The sequence below is a fragment of the Chionomys nivalis genome, chromosome 12, assembly GCF_950005125.1.
Source record: "Chionomys nivalis chromosome 12, mChiNiv1.1, whole genome shotgun sequence".
NCBI lineage: Eukaryota > Metazoa > Chordata > Mammalia > Rodentia > Cricetidae > Chionomys > Chionomys nivalis.
Window position 1 is genome coordinate 28,773,842 of NC_080097.1, and position 17,731 is coordinate 28,791,572.

The window sequence follows — 17,731 nt, forward strand, 5'->3', positions numbered from 1 at the left end:
GCTTTCTGAATAATTAATAATTAGTGATAATAATGATAAGCCTGGAGAAGAAACAGTTCCTTGTTACTAATATAGAAAGAGTCAGAATTTCTGGGCTGGGAGAAGAAAGCAGAGCACAGAGCCCATGCTCAAGAACATGATTTTCTAAGGAGCAGACATTTTTCAAAAGAAGATAGGAATGACAGAAATGATAACGGCAAGAAGAGGAGAAGCAAAGGGAATGCATAATTACGGAAATTCTTCCATGTTCAGACATTGAGATATGCATTCCGAGGAGCTTTGTGGAATGAAAACAGTAATCATTAATACTTAGTCTTTGTCCGTGTTAGACATGAGGTTAGAGTCTTCTCAGAAAGCTGAAAGTACCGCACAGCAAGTGCTGTGAAGGGGCTGCTGTGATTACCCATGTACTGCGTGGAAGGAACAGACACGAGACAGTGCCTTGCATCCATTTGTGTGGTCCTTCCAAAAGCGATTGTGGTATAGCTACTACTTGGTGTGAGCATTTAAGTGTTGGGATCTGGACGGAAAATTTGCTCAGACCAAAGCCCAAGACTCCTTCACATAATTATAGAACTGGAAAGAATCAATTTCTCAGATAAGCCTAACAGGCAATTACACAGTGAAAAAGAAAAAAATTGTCACTATAAAATGAGTAAGCAAATTGACATGCCACCAAAAATAGCATTAGTCTTTTGCTCTTTGTGTTTTCCATAAGGTTTACTTAACGCTTTTCTATCTAAGATTCAATTCAGCCAAAATATGATGTATTCTTTGATTATACAGTAGTTCAGCAGTCATGTCTTGAACACCTCATCTGAATCAGAGTAAAAAATGCTTTTGTAATGAAGACAGGGAAGGTCTGAAGAGACTTCCAGTTTGGATGACAAGTGGAGCACGCAGGGCAAGCAAACTCTGCACCCCTCCGTCAAGGAAGCATCCAACCCTCGCCAGAACATTTTAAATCATGTTGATGGTATATAGCCAAATTCAACATTAGAAAACTCTCCAGGTTACACAGATAAGGACGTCTCAGAGCAAAAAGTGATTAAAGCTGCAGTGCCCAGGAGGACCACGTCATAATCAGGTCTTTAACAGCTGCAGCGATAAAACTCAAGGTGGAGAGGCTCAGCCCAGTGAGGACTTGATTTGCAGACTCTGGTGAGAAATCAGGCTTTCCCTGCCAGGAGGCCAGTGAATCTAAATAGACCAGAGACACAGAGATGAGCTTCTGCTTGGAGGTGTGGGCAGAAGAGTCTGCTTAAAGAGGTCAAATGTGTGCTCAGGTGAAAAGATTGAGATTTCCACTCCCCGAGTGACACCGACCTCAAAGGGGACCATGGATCAGTGGGTACCGCATCTACTCTGCAAGTAGTAGGGCTGGAGTTCATATCTACAGAAACAACATAAGGCTAGGTGGGCATGGTGCTCCACTGTAATTCAAGGACTATAAGACAGAGGTGAGGGCTCTCTGGAGCTAGCTGGCTAGGTAGACTAGCCATACTGCTGAACTCCTACTACTTACTATATGCTAAGACAACCAACCAAAGAAAGAAATAAAAAAGAAAACATGATAGTTGGTTTAGAAGATCCTTAAAGACTTTTAAGAACATGCCTAGGGGAGGTTATGGGGAGTCACATTATAGATGATGGACTCAGAAATGACAATTACTGAGATTTAGTATTAAATAAGAGAGCAAAGAAAAAGGAGACTTTATAACTATGATAATGGAGCCAGATGTTGAGACTTGGATATAAACACGTTTAAGATGTTCAAGGAGCTGGGATGTCTTTTAAACCAGTAGAATATTAAAACTGAGGGAAACTGAGACATTTGCAAACTATAGAAAACAACAAATACGATCAGTAGGAAAATGAAATTCTAAGTAGATTTGCCAAACAATGGCTTTGATGCAGAAGGAGTGGAACATTAACTCTCAGATATAAGAGAAATAAGAACACAGGGAAGAGAGGTGGAAGAGGAGACGAACAGGCGTGGATGTGTGTTCAGAGTTTAGATTAGTCTTCAAAATGGTCTAAAGCTTTCAAGAAATATATGAAGACAACAGACCTCAAGCTAAAGAAGCATTCATTGTTGCTGAGCAAGGTCTAAAAATAAAACCTTCCTTAGATACGTCGTCCGTGACATTGCTAGATAACATAATCACATTTAAGAATCATGAGAAAATCTTGCAAGTGCCAAAGAAAAGACAGAATAATTTCCAGTGTGGGTGAGTAGTTGGAGAAAGCATCCTCCATTACCTGAGACGTGCTTTTACATTTCCAAAGTACTGAGAAGCAATGTGTCTTCTAAGTTTCTTGGTACAATGATGGATACTTTTCTTTCCGATAAAGAGGGTTTTGTATTTGCTTATAAGAGTTTAAGAAAAAGCATTAGTTGACCTTGACCAACGTTTCCCTTTAGTTACACATGCTTTTTTTTTTTTTTTTTTGGTTTTTTGAGACAGGGTTTCTCTGTGCCTGTCCCGGAACTAGCTCTTGTAGACCAGGCTGGCCTTGAACTCCCAGAGATCCGCCTGCCTCTGCCTCCCCAGTGCTGGGATTAAAGGCCTGCGCCACCACCGCCTGGCTTCATGCTTTTCTTTTGAACCGAGATGTTGCCTGACATGGAGGTGAAAACTGGTGAGCTTAGAAAAGCCCACTTCGATTTAGGGGTGTCTGTGACAGGCCAGGGAGTGGGATATATTTCTCACTTAGAAGAAAAAGGAACTGATTTAAAAAAAATAACCTTTGTTTGGCTGAGGGGCCAGCTGGTGCGGTGGTGCAGACCTGGAATTCAGCATGCTGGAGTGAAGGAGGGAGGATCAGAAATTGGGGCTACACAGCGTATTGGTACATGAGAGCCGGTCTCCAAACAAAAAGCAACAGAAAAAAGTAGGGTGACAGAGGAGAAATTTCAGACGACACTGTCAACAAAGGCTTTCCACTCTCATTTTATGTACAGCTCTATACCCAGAACATTGATTTTTCTCTAGCTCCACACCTGTCCTTTGGGCAGGAGGAAGTCAGAGAAGTGAAACTTTTATGTTTTGACTGTCGGAGAGTCCGTCTTCCTTGTCTATGTCTATGCTGTGGACCACAGGGACTTGAGTGCCTCTGGTCTGTGCTCACTAACCTCCCGCATATCTACTCACAATCATCATTTTGACAACTAAAACTGCCCCATATTTTTGAAGGAGTGATTCCACTTTACTGCAGGGCTAATTGCTTTTCTTCTCCAGCCTCACCAAAACCACTGTCTGCATAGAGCTTTCTAACACAGGTCACCTCACTCTCCTTGCCCATCCTCATATCACCTAGGCTCTTGAACATAGTGAGCTGAGTCACAGGGGTAGCTTTGTTCGGAATGATGCTCACTTCCATTCCCTAGTCATTCAAATAGAAGCAATGCGATCTACAGGATATAAACAACGCTCCACGATCAATCAGCCACGTTAAAATCAGTTCGTCATGAAAACTCATGCTGTGCTGTGCAGCTGAAGCTCCTGAGTTGTTTTCAGTGAGCCCTGGTCAAGTGATGTGCAAAAATGCAGGGACTTAGAGAAAATGTGACATTTTTGTGGGGTCACAGAAGATGCCAGAGATCAAAGACTATCTTCAAAGATTGAATGGAGAGGCTGGAGAGATCATTTCAGTGATTAAGAGCACTTGCTGCCTTTCCAGAGGACCAGAGCTCAGTTTTGAGTATCCATATCGGGCAGCTCACCATTGCCTGTAACTCCAGACCCAAGCGATCTGATACCCTCCTTTGGCCTTCGTGGGCACCTACATACATGTGCGCACACACACATGTACACTCACCCATCTCCACACCCTCACAGGAAAAGAAATCTTAAAGGCTCAGTTGAAAAGCTAAGATATAGGGATATAGGGCAAGATACTGAGGTGGAGGAATGACTCAGCCCACAACTGTTAAGGTCTTGCTTGCCTATGGGACAGGATGGAGTGTGAAGATGCATGGACCCAGAAAGTTTATTTATGAATGATCTATGCAATTCTGGTTTGACTGTGAAATGTCCCCCAAATTCTTGATGCCTTCATGGTGGCATTACTTGGGAAGGTTGTGGATGTTTAGGAGGGGAAGTCTCACCGGGGGAAGTGGGTTACTGGGGGAAGCACTTGATACCTTAAGGCTCACCTCTACTTTCTGTTTTATGCTGTGCTTTCTGAGAGCTCATGCCAGCTTCCTGCTCCTACCGTGGTGACTTTCCTGCCTCCTGCCATGCCTTCCCCACCAAGATAGACTGTATCCCTTTGAAACTGCACACCAAAATAAACTCCTTCCCCTTTAAGTTACTTTGTTGGGGGTATTTTAGGACATCAACAACAGCAACAAAGTAACTAAAATATATTATATATAAGGGGTATTGATTTTGTAAATTAAAAAAAAAACAGACATGAAGGCATGATATGGCATAGTATCTGCTACCAAGCCTAATGACCTAAGTTTGATCTCTGAGATCTACATGGTAAAAGGAGATAAGCGACTCTCAGAAGTTGACCTTTGACACATACACACGTAGGGACACGTACAACATACACACTAAATAAACATATAAATGGAATTATATTCTAAAAAGAAGATCACTTCAGAAGAAGCAAATCACACATGCTGGTGAGCACACAGAGTGAGCCCCCTTATACAGTAGAGGTAGAAATATACATAAGTATAGCCATCATTAAAAAAAATACAGAGAGATCTCAAAAACATAGAGATAAAACTACCATATGATCCATCAGTCCCATAACTAGGGATGCACCCATAGGAATCGAAATCAGTGTGTCAAAGACATGAGTGCACTTATATACCTAATAAAGCACTACTTAAAGGAACCAAAGGACAGAGCTAACCACAGTGTCTCTGTACGAACCAGAAGACAAAGAAAATGTGATATATATGCACGGTGAAATAAAATCCAGCCACAAAATGAGTGAAATTCCATCACTTGCAACAGCATGGATGGGACTGGGTGATAAAGCGTGCAAAGAAGACAGATACAGAAAGACAAACGCCACGTGTGCCGGTGTGCTTGTGCACGCGTACATATGTATTGGCAAAGCTGGAGACCTAACTCAGGGCCTTTCACATGCTACATAAGCGCTCTTCCACTGAGCTACATTCCCTGACAACTTCTAAAATGAAAAATGAAATCATTATCACATTCTTCTCATAAACGTTGAGCAGTTCCTGGGTGAGTGTTCTGCAATCGAAGTGTTTTTCCTCTGTCTTTCCTTTTCCCTTTCAGGGAGGTATTCTCTATCCTCCGGAGGTTTGTTTCCATATTGTGTCTTTTATTTCATTAGGATGGTCCTTAGATGCTCCTACTGGGACTGCCCGCCCACATTGCTAACACCCGACATGGGTGTTTGACTCACTGACCTAGTCAGGATTACGTTGGCTGTCATGAAATACTATAACCAAATGTAAGTTGGAGAGGAAAGGATTTATTTGGTTTATACTTCCACATCACTGTTCATCATAGAAAGAAGTCAGCACAGGTACACAGACAGGGCAGGAACCTGGATGCAGGAGCTGATGCAGAGGCCATGGAGAGATGCTGCTTACAGACTTGCTCTTCATGGCTTGCCCAGGCTGCTTTCTTATAGAACTAAGGATCACCAGCCAAGAATGGCTCCACCTGAAGTGGGCTGGATCCTCCCCCATCAATCACTAATTAAGAAAATGCCCTACAGTGAGATCTTTTTCTCGACATTCCCTCCTCTCCGAAGACTCTAACTTGTGTCAAGATGACATAAAACCAGCCTGCACACCCACTGTCTACCAGTAGATTGATGGTATCCTTCTGAGGTCACCATGTATTTTCATCTCTCCATCACATAAGCATATGCAAATTTCTCTACTGGAGCCCTAGCAAGTAAAAGGAGCAACTACTAGCTAGCAAAGTTATTATGCGACCATCGAAAGGGAAGGGCAGAGACTTCTGCTTTCATAGGCTCTTTGGTTCTTTCCATTTGGAACAGCACTCTTGCCTCCTGTGAACACTCCACATCTTTGCACAGTAAGAGACCCAATTTCCTGGAGCTTTTCCTCTCTCCAGCACACAATACCCCAAATATAAATTGCTATCAGGTGATTAGGGTTAGGTTCTATTTCCGTGTGCAAAACTGTATATAGACTTTCTATTCTGAGCTCCCGTTCTATTTTTCAGTCATTTCTTCACCTGTAACAAGCAGATAATAATAGCATCTTCACAGAGTGGCTGGGAAAATTATGTATATGCTTGTGGTTTATAATAGTGACAGACACACAGAAATTGCAACAGAGGAGTTTGGGGTCTCATTTTTTTTTTTTTTTGACGAATGTAACCACATAAGATAGATAGATCTTTTAATGACAACTACTGTTTTTTAATATAGAATGACCAAGTCCTGAGCCAGGCTGTTAGTGTTTCTAAACAAATGAATAAGTAAATATTAATTGGTTCAAATAGCACTGTTCGAAGAAAAAAAATAAAATCATAAAGGGAGAATCTTAGAAAATTCTAGAAAAGATCATTAGATTATTATTTAAAGTAGCATGAAAATAAAATAATGAAATAAGAGAATGGGCAACGAAAGAAAGAAAAATGGAAAGAAAGACATACTGTGGGAGAATAAAGGGAGAAAAAAACAAATCAAGCTATTCGTGCCATTAAGCGAGCCTCGGAGTTAATGAATTTAGTGTCCTGTGGATTGTGGCCAGAAGAAAATGAACAGTTTAGGTAACATCCAGGCCTCGCTGGCTGCAGCAGTCCAGGCAATTGCCAAGGCAATCTCAGCTATTTGTGACATTCAGAGAGGGGGACTGGGAATTGCTTTTTATTAAGCAGCTGAGACAATAGCAGAATGCCATCAAATGGCAGAGGTGAGGAGCAGAGCACGTCCAAGCCCAGCAGAAACAGTGGCAATACAAATAAGGGGACACATAGTTTGCTGAACTCAATGCAGCCCGATGATAAACAAGGTCTAAGAATCGTGGGCCAATAGGGAAGCGATGGGGAAGCAGAGGCCCTGAGCTTTACAGCCGCTACAATGGTGGCACATGACTTTCGGTGGCAAAAGAAAACCCAGCTCTGCATCTTGACCATATGTCATTGGACAAGTTACTTACCTACTCAGAGCCATGGCCTTGTCACCTGACGAAGAGTGGTGGTCTTGCACGATCGTTCTAATTCCAGTGGCATGATTCATTGCCCTTGCCTGTCTTAGAGGCTCCATTCATTTTAGAGCTGTCTCCCAAACTTCTTTTTTTGAAGAATTAGGATTTTTAAAATTTGGAAAGTGTGAAACTGGAGGGAGGATTTAAATGATGCCCATTGTGTTTAGGATTTTTAAACACACAAAAGTGGAAAATACCTGAAAACCTCCTGAAGTCTCTCTTTGTGAAGGGAAAGACATATCTTTGCTGTGTTTACGTGGGAAGGTGAGCGTGCTTCTGGAAAGAACTCATCAGAGCTCACGCAAGCACCCTAATGAATCACACTGGTTCGTGAAAAGTATGTAATTCTCTGTGCTGTACTTAGTAGTATATTGATGATGATTACTGTAGAGTGTTCCAGGCATCACGTTGAGACTATGTAGAAGACTGGCTTGAACTGGGATTTCCTAGTCTACTTCTTTATCCAACACCAGACCTTAACAGAGCATCATGCTCACAACCCAAACACAAGAAACAAAGTTCCCTTGATTCCTTGTATCTCCAGGCCATATCCAAACTCAACTTTAAGTGTTTTTCATTTTACTTCCAAACTCTTTCCCATTATTTCACATTTTCATACCACCCTGTTTCCAGCCACTCTCATCTCCAGCCTGAGGCAGTACAATCACTTTTGACTCTGAGGTCCATTTCTGGTTCATCACCACAAAGTCAAGACACTCATATTTTGGGAACAAATTAGAGTATGCCACTGGACCAAAAACCAGTATAAACTAAGAATAAAACCCCAGTCTTCCAGTTTACAAATCCACTGATGATCTGGCCCTTATCTCTTCCTCATCTCATAACCCTCTCAACCAAGCTCACCTAACTTTGAGTGTTCTAGAACATTCTGTGCTTCTTCAAACATATTATTTTTCCTGATGTTCTATTTGTCTGGAAAGATCTCTGCCAGATTGAGACACAAATGCACTACTCTTCCTATAGGTCTCCAACAAGCATTTTCTGAACATCCATTATAAACAGCCCTGGTTCTTATTTTCCATCCCTATCACAATCTGTAATTATTTATTGATTCATTGCTTTAGCTTTTACTTATCTGCTACTCCCACTAAAACATAGGCTGTTTCAGAGAAGAGATTGGGTTTGTCTTATCTGGTCGCCAACCCTTTGCATTCGAGTCTCGCCTGGCACACAGTGGATATTCAATAACTATATATATAACCTTATGAATAGCTTTTAGTTTATGTCCTGTGTTTCTCTTCCTATTAATTCATGTGGGGGCATACACATTTATACATATACTCTGTATTTTTTTTTTTTTAGAGAATGCCCTTCAGAGAGTGTTATCAAAAGTTTTTCTTCCTTTAACTTTTCGAATCACTTTTTAAATATTTGCATTTTGTTGTTTCCATAGCTATTCAAGCCAAACGTGAAAATTACTCTCTCCCACAGTAATTAGCTCCTTCTGGGAAAACTTCTGAAAAACATTCTTTGTGGTCCTGCCCAAACTGAGCTCTGGTCTTATGTTAATTTTCAAAAATTTGTATCGCTTACATACATCTCAAATCGGCAAAAATACTGATTGACAGCCTAAAACCCACGTCCCTCTCTTGGAGTGGGAACTGATCCAGGGATTAGGAAACCACAACACAGGCTAAGGAATCCAACTGGCTGCTATGGAGTTGGAGGCCTCAGGAACAGCAGGCCAGATGGCTTAAGCATGCTTCTATACTAACAGCTTAGCACGAAGGAGAACCGAACTCCCTTGCTAGGAACCAAGCTTCAAATGGTCTTAGAGATGGGAATTAAGGTAATGAAAACCAGGTGAATAAATACCAGTTTTCTTGTTAAAAATGCAGATGGTACTGCCTTGTGCAGCTGTTACGGCGTGGATGAAGATAGTGGAAATATATTTTTCTAATTTTCCTATTCTGAAATCTACTTTTCATTAAAAATACTAAGTAGTTGAATAAATAAAAGGGTATGATAATGATTATTATTAAAAATTATATTATCATTTGTATTAGTTTCCTCTTTCTGTGTATCAAATTGCCCCCAAAATGTGATATCTTAAAACAACAGAATCTGGGCAAGACCTAATTGGGTTCTCTGCTCACAGTCTCACAGGCTAACCCAAAGTGTCAGTTTGTCTGCAGAGATCCCAAGGTCCAGGCTGGGGAAGGTCCCTTGGGTGCTCACTCGTGGACTGGCTGGCAGTATTCAGTTCAATGTGGCATGCTGGCCTCTGTTCCTGGCATGGCAGCCTCCTCCTAAGGCAATCGTAACATGGCAGCTAGCTTCACTAGAGCAACTGAACAAGAAGGCAAGGAGAATGCCAGCTAGTGAAAATGCTATTAACACTAAAGTTTCTGTTGTATAATTTGATCTCTGTGTGGTAGGTCTTTGCTGGGTTCAGTTTCTTAGAACTGTGGGTGGAATGTGGGAAGGTTCACCCCACATACATGGGATGGGATTCCATGTGCAAATGGATTCTAAGATGTAAGAGTCATTGTGAGACACTTTAGAAGCCATCTAAAACAATATTATTACTCCAGGTATGTCATGCTGAACTGCAGAGCACAAACATTTGAAAACAGATGATGTTGAATCCCAAGGACATTTATTCATTAGCTACATATCATGGTTAGCCATGGTTGTCCACTAGATTGAATCTAAACCAACTAAGAAACGTGCCTACAGGAGTGTCTGTAGAGTATTTTATGGAAAGATTAAGGAGGAAGACACCTCTCCCCAAAGAGAGCCATCCCTTCCAGTAGTAGCTTAAATATATAGATATCTAAAGGGAATTTTGCTTTTGGCCTACCCACGTTTGCTTCTTCTTGGTAAGAGCATCTACTTTGTGGCTATCTCTACTGTTGACATAGGAGCCCAGCTTCTTCTTCTTTATAACTTAAACTGAAGACTACTAGCCATCCAAGAATCCTCTAGGTCTTCAGTGCCACAACATGCATCAGAGGCATCAAGCCTCATGGATTGAGAAGGTAGCAGGATCCCAACTCCTCCAGTGTGTAGACAGTCATTGTTGGACTATCCTTTCCGTATCATGTAACCAATCTAATAAATCCCCTTTATAATTCAATTGTGTCTGTTTCTCTAGAGATCCCTAATGTCCAGTGTGTTTTGGCCAGTCACTTAACCTTTTTAAATTTCCATTTCTTAATACCTAAAATTTGTACCTACAGATTTAGAAGAAGAATTAAATAAGACATCAATTTCAAAACTTGGACTGAAGCTAACATAGACAAGAATAATGGGCTAATATAAGTTATAAGAGATAATAAGAAGCCTGAACTAACGGGCCAATCAGTTTATAGTTAATGTAGACCTCTGTGTGATTTCTTTGGGACTTAACGACTGCAGGAACGGGGCGGAATAGAAAACCATAGCCAACAGTCGGCGCTCTTGTATTTGACGCAAAGATTTTTAGGACTTTTCCTGTGATGAGTGTGAAGTGTCCTTCTCTATCTCTTCTGATTGATTTTAGTTTGAATTTTATTTGTTAGATACTAGATAACCATACCCGGTTGTTTTTTGGGTCCATTTGATTGGAACATCTTTTCCCATCCCTTTACTCTGAGGTAATGTCTGTCTTTGAGGTTGAGGTGTGTTTCTTGTATACAGCAGAAGGATGAATCCTGCTTTTATATCCATTCTGTTAGTCTGTGCACTTTTATATGAATTGAGTCCACTGATATTAAGAGATATTAATAATCAGTGATTGTTAATCTCTGTTATTTCTCAGTGGTAATGTTTGTGTGTTTCCCTTCTCTGGGGCTTGCTGGTGTGAGGTTATGTGTTGCCTGTGTTTTTGTGGGTATAATTAGTTTCCTTGGGTTGTAGTTTTCCTTCTAGTACTTTCCGTAGGGATGGGTTTGTGGATAGGTATTATTTAAATCTGGGTTTGTCATGGAATATCTTGTTTTCTCCATTGATGGTGATTGAAAACTTTGCTAGGTACAGTAGTCTGGGCTTGCATCTGTAGTCTCTTAGTGTCTGCAGCACACCTGTCCATGACCTTCTGGCTTTCATGGTTTCCATTGAGAAGTCAGGTGTAATGCTGATAGGTCTGCCTTTATTTATTACTTGGCCTTTTCCCTTTGCAGCTCTTAATATTCTTTCTTTATTCTGTATGCATTTTAATTATTAGATGAGGATTCTTTTTTTTTTTTTATCTAGTCTATTTGGTTCTATTTGGTGTTCTGTAAGCTTCTTGTACCTTCAAAGGGATATCCTTCTTTAGGTTGGGAAAGTTTTCATCTATGATTTTTTAAAAATATATTTTCTGTGTCTTTTAAAATTTTATTTATTTTTTAAAGTGTATTTATTTACTTTATGTGTGGTGGTACTTTTCCTTCATGTATATCTGTGTGAAGGTGTCAGATCCCCTGGAACTGGAGCTACAGAGCTGTGAGCTGCCATGTGGGTGCTGGGAATTGAACCCTGCCTGGGCCTTTGGAAAAGCAGCCAGGGCCCTTAACCACTAGACCATCTCCCTAGCCCCTATTTTCTGTGTCTTTGAGCTGGGGTTCTCCTTCTTCTATCCCTATTATTCTTAAGTCTGGTCTTTTCATGGTGTCCCAGGTTTCCTGGATATTTTGTGTTACGAATTTGCTGGATGTAATGTTTTCATTTACCAAAGAATCTATTTCCTTTATAGTATTTCCAACACCTGAGATTCTCTCTTCCATCTCTTATATTTTGTTGGTTATGCTTTCCTCTGTAGTTCCTGTTTGTTTACACAGATTTTTCCATTTCCAGAATTCCCTCAGTTTATGTTTTCTTTATTGCCTCTATTTTAGTTTTCAAGTCTTGAACTGTTTCTTTCACCTGTTTGTTTGCTTTTTCTTGATTTTCTTGAGTTTCTTTAAGAGATTTATTGATTTCTTCCAATTTTTTGTTTGTCTTTTCTTCCATTTCTTTAAAGGAATTTTTCATTTCCTTTTTGAGGGTCTCTCTATATATGTTACATTAAAGATTGTTTTCCTCTGCTTCTTTTGGGTTAGGAGGATCAGTCATCCTGTTGTATGACCACTGGGTTCTGATGTGACATGTTGCTTTTTAGGTTGTTGAATGAATTTTTGCATTTGGTGTCTACCCATCTCTTCCTCCAATTGGTGCCAGCAGTGTCTTTGCCTTGTAGTCCAATCCTTCCAGTTGCCTTCTGTGTCTGATGGAGTTGCTCTTAGTTTACTTTGTGCAGTCACTGTCTGTGTCTCAGGGAGCTGCTGAGGTCTCTCTTTGCCCACTCTCTTGGTTCACTGTGCATAGGGGTGTGTTTGGGGGTGGAGTGGGCCTTGTAGCTTACAGAGTCCAATCAATGGGGGCGAGGGAGTCTTTTTCTGACTCTTAAGGAGGAATACCAGCATCCTTAAGAAAACAACTTTCTTATTTTACTCTACTCTATTGGGTAATTCTTGAGGTTTTAAAGTTAGCTTTTAAGAACTAAGAGTACTTTCATTTAAAAATGTTTTATATTTTATGGTTTTAACTGAAAGGGCAATACTGAAATTTATATGAATACAAGGTCTTTTAGAGATGGTGGGTGGGTAGATGGTCTAGGCATTACTGTAAATTACTGGGGGCATGAGGAGAGCCACTGGTTTAGTTAGAATAAAGAAAGTTTTGAACCTGCATAATAAATCTAAGTAGGATTTTGCTTTCTATTTAAGTTTCAATTTTAATGACAAAAGTATAAGAGCACACACAACATTTTAAATTTTTTTCATTAGTGTTTATTCTTTGAGCAAAGTGTCAGGTTTCATGGTGACTTTCATTCAAGTGTGTCATGTACCTAGACCATATGTGTCTTGTTACTGTTTCATGTGCCTTGCTGGTCCTCTTCTTTTTCCCAAGTGCCAAGTTGGGAAATCAGCCTTGGTATCCAAAATGATGAACTAATGGAGACTGTGTAATTTACATGTACAATGCAGCTTTGGTTAGCCATAAAAATGGATGAAACCATGTCACTTGAAAAAAATCAATAGAATTGGAAATTATATAAAGTAAAATAAGCCATATTTAGAAAAATACCACCTTTTCTCTCATATACAGGACACAGAGCAACTTAAAATATTTATTTCTTATATTTTTGACGTTATATATGATTACAACATTTGCCTCCTTTCCTTGCCTTTCCCCAGCCCCTCCTATGTAACCCAATTCTTGCTCTCATTAAAATTCTTGGCCCGTTTTTCTTTAATTGTTAATACATATATGTGTGTGGGGGTTCCTACATACATAAACACAACCTACTCAATCTCTATAATCCTACGTGTATGTATGTATTTTTAGTTCTAACCATTTGGTGTTGGGAAACAACCATTGTGCTCTTCCTTGGAGAAGACTATTTTCTACACTTTTAACACTCCTCAGTTGAATGTAGTTCTTTGTCTAGGGCTGAGTTAAAATGTCCTGTGGAAATGAGGAGAGAGCACGAGACACAAACAAACCCACGTGTATAAGTTTATTAAGAAAATCTGTGCAGATGAGCTCGGAGAAAAGGTAAACAGAAGGAGAGGAAGAGAGCATGTGAATGGCGCCTTCAGCTTTTAAAGATTTCCCGGCACATGCGCATAATGGGGAAAGACGTGCCCATGTCAGATGTTGATGACGGGCAACGCTACGCCCTGCGCCTGCGTACGGGGGCCTTCTATGTCAGACTGGTGACGCTGGTGGTGGGCAACTCACGCATGTGCACCTGGGATACATGCGCTTACCTCCGAACCTGGAAGTGCAGCCTTACGGGTGTCTGAAGGAATTACATGAGTTCTTCCGAGCATCTCTCTTACTTGCATTATTATCGGTTCCCTCCTTCTTCAGGTTATGTTTTAGGCAGCCATGTTTAGGCATCTTTTTTGTGACTCGGTTTCCTTTTCTGCAAAGCTGAGATAAAATCTAATCCCAAATGACTGCAGATATTGCAATCAAATGATGAATGTAAAATGCCAGTGTGGTGTGTAATAAGTGCCTATTCATGCTAATAAGGTCAATCACTTATAAATGAATTCAGCAAATATTGAGAGTCACCTCTCTATGGGAAAGCGTTCTAAAGAAGCTCTCTGTGATTATTCTCAAATTTTGGCTATCAGGTACAAGTACTCAATCAGGATGTTTATAAGGAAATGGGGGCAACAATAAATACTGCATGATCTATCTCATGTGCACCCCCCTCTGTGTGTGTGTGTGTGCGTGTGTGTGTGTGAGATGAAAACAGAAATGGAACCACAGCAGAGGAAGAAGAGATCTCACCAGAAGGGAGAAAAAACAACAGAGCAATAGAATACACGTGACAAGATCCTTCATGTATCCTGGGAGGATCTGGGAAAGGGGAAGAAGCAGGAGGGGGCATAGAAAAGAAGTGCTGGGAGGGGGCGCAAGTGAACAGAGAACACATGAAACAGCCGTGATAAAATCCAATGCGATCTGGCATGCTAACATTAAAACCTTTAAAAAATAAAAAGGCAAGAGAGCAGGGAGGAGTGTGTTTACTAAAACTGAAGCATTGGAACTAATGAGAAAGGACATTAAATCAGAGTAAGGAGGAAGAAAACAGGGCCCTGGGTGCCAGTTTGTGTGCCCCCCCCCCTTTCTATCTCTGTCCTCTTTGTGTAGGAAGGGAGAGATAAGAGGATACCTTTGGATGCTGAAGGACAAAAGACCCCTCGGGCAGAAGATGTCCTTTGATGGTCCTGCTTATAATGCATAAGAACATAATTGCCTGGTTAATTAAAATACATTCTTTGTGCTGGAAACACTTGCCGGTCCGGTGAGGCAAAACTCAGAACTTTTACCTTAAATTCAAAACTCCAGGGGAAAAGATTCAGGAGAAATTTGATATGAACTTCTCTTTTAGACTGTATCTAAGGGGGGAAGCCCCTCTCACCTCACTGATGAGTCTGGTGCCCCTTTTCAGTCTGCAGCCCCCATGGGTTCAGTGTGGGAGCAGGAAGGGTTGAAGCCTTCCTGAAGATAAACCTTCATTCATGTCATCATCTCTACGGCTGCTGCTGCCAGGTCCTCCCGATTCTCCCCAGTGCCTCTCTCTCTGGTCCAGCGTCTCACACACAGGGGTGCCTGAGTTGTCTGACCCCCTGCTCCTGCCTGTCCACTGGCCCATGAGCTGAGGCCATGCTGCCCTCCTACCCAGGCGCTGTCCACCTCTGTGCTCAGGGTCAGCAACTTTGCGAACCTGCTGCCACCTCATGCCTAGGTGCTGTCAAGAGAAAGAAAGAGCAAGAAGCATGGCCTTGGTGCTTAAGACTCTTAACAGCAGGAAATTTCCTTAGAGCTGTAATACAGTCAAGAAGTGAAGCAACAGGAAAAGCCTTTTGTCTTCCCTCCCTCTTCTTTCTTTCTTTCTTTCTTTCTTTCTTTCTTTCTTTCTTTCTTTCTTTCTTTCTTTCTTGACATATTCCTTTCCTAATATGAATGTTACTTAGGGACTTAGAATTATTTTATGAATTATCTGAAAGACTTAGAAACACCCATCTGCAATCTAGGTCTCAATGACAGAGTTATCTGCGGGAGAATAAAGTGATGGTGTATGTTGCGGACCTAAGCTTCTGCCTCTCTAACCATGTTCTGACAAAGTTGACCACAGAATCCTTTTAAAACTCAGCTCCTTGGACTGCTACTGAAAAAACATGGGATAAAACCGGACTCTCGGAATGTGGCGGACAATGAGAGCTGACGAGAGGCCAAGGAGAATGGCACAGGAACTTTCAACTGGCGATAGATCGAGAGAGAGACAGAGACCCAAATTGGAGCAACGGTCTGAGCTCTTAAGGTCCAAATGAGGAGCAGAAGGAGGGAGAACATGAGCAAGGAAATCAGGACCACGAGGCGTGCACCCACACACTGTGACAGTGGAACTGATCTATTGGGAGCTCTTCAAGGCCAGCTGGACTGGGACTGAATAAGCATGGGTTGAAACTGGACTCTCTGAACACGGCGGACAATGAAGGCTGATGAGAAGCCAAGGACAATGGCACTAGGTTTCGATCCTAATACATGAACTGGCTTTGTGGGAGCTTAGCCTGTTTGGATGCTCACCTTCCTGGGCCTGGATGGAAGTGGGAGGACCTTGGTCTTCCTGAAGGGCAGGAAATTTGGACTGCTCTTCAGTATCGAGAGGGAGGGGGAATGGACTGGGGGGAGGAGAAGAGGAGTGGGGATGGGGGAGGGGAGTGGGGGGAGGGGGCAATGTGTGGGAGGAGGGGAGGGAAATGGGGAGCAGTTGGAAATTTTAATTAAAAAAGAATAAAAAAAAATGGAAAAAAAATAAATAAAACTCAGCTCCTTGAACTTTTGATGTTTTTCAAGCTGTGAATTGAAAGCTGCTTTATTTTTTCTTTCATTTCTGAAATCATCAGCAAGAGAGAGAAAAAATTCTCCATTGGGTCTACAATGATAATTATAGAAATTAGAGATAACTAGAAACTGAACTTGGTTGCTGTGTCCTGTAAAAAATAATGCTATTGAGTTGATAGAATAAATGACTTTTTTAGTTTAATGTTGGTATAAGGGTGGATTGGGAATATTGATGGAATATTTTCTTTGACCATACTCAGCAGATAATGGTAGAATTCCATCAAACCCTTGTTGTTTTCCGGTTACTGTCACCAGGGCAGACACACAGATGTCCCCCAGCCTGGTTAAAGTGTCTGTGCTCCCCTTGCCCCATTCATCTGCCGATAACACCCTTCACTCCTCTGTTTGAAACAATGTCCTTCACCTTGGGACTTCTCAGCTCCTTTCATCCTCGGTGATTCCACTGGAGACAGAAGACAGCGTGAACCAGGAGAAGTGAGCTGTTTCTCTAAAATCCCCTGCAGCAGTGACTCCAGGGGAAGTCCCCAGCAGTGGTGTCTCCAAGGGAAATCCCCTGCAGTGGTGTCTCCAAGGGAAATCCCCTGAAGTGTTGTCTTTAGGAGGAAATCCCCAGCAGTGGCAGGGTCCAGAGGAAAAGCTGCTGCAGTGGCAGTGTCCAGGGGGAAATCCTCGGCAGTGGTGTCTCCAGGGGAAATCCTCAGCAGTGGTGTCTACAGGGGAAATCCCCAGCACTGGTAGTTGGGGGGGGGGGGATTCTAGCATTTAAGAAATGGCTACTTGTTTCTTGTTTCTTGGATTTCTGCCATTTAAATGCTGTCAAGAAACAATGACTAACATAATAGTCAGAAAAACAAAATCTATTCTGCAAATGACCTACAGAATTTGTCTTTGTGTTCCCTTCAAAGTCTCTTCTCCTTTACAACTCCTGGCAGCCCTTCATTCCCTAAGGAAAGGCAAAGTCAAATGCAGAGCAATAGTGAGGGACAAGAGCATACTCAGAGGAAAGAGATCCTCCTCCAGTCCAGTTCTGTCTATATCACAAGGCTGTCTCTGCTCCATGCTTACCATAACCCTGGCTTTGCTTTTGTTCAGACTCAGTCTCTCATATACTACCCAACTTTCTGCCTGTTCTTTTTCCAGTGTCTTCTAGAATCTAGTTTCATGATCAGCAAGCCTTTTTGTCCCTCCATCTTCTGTCTG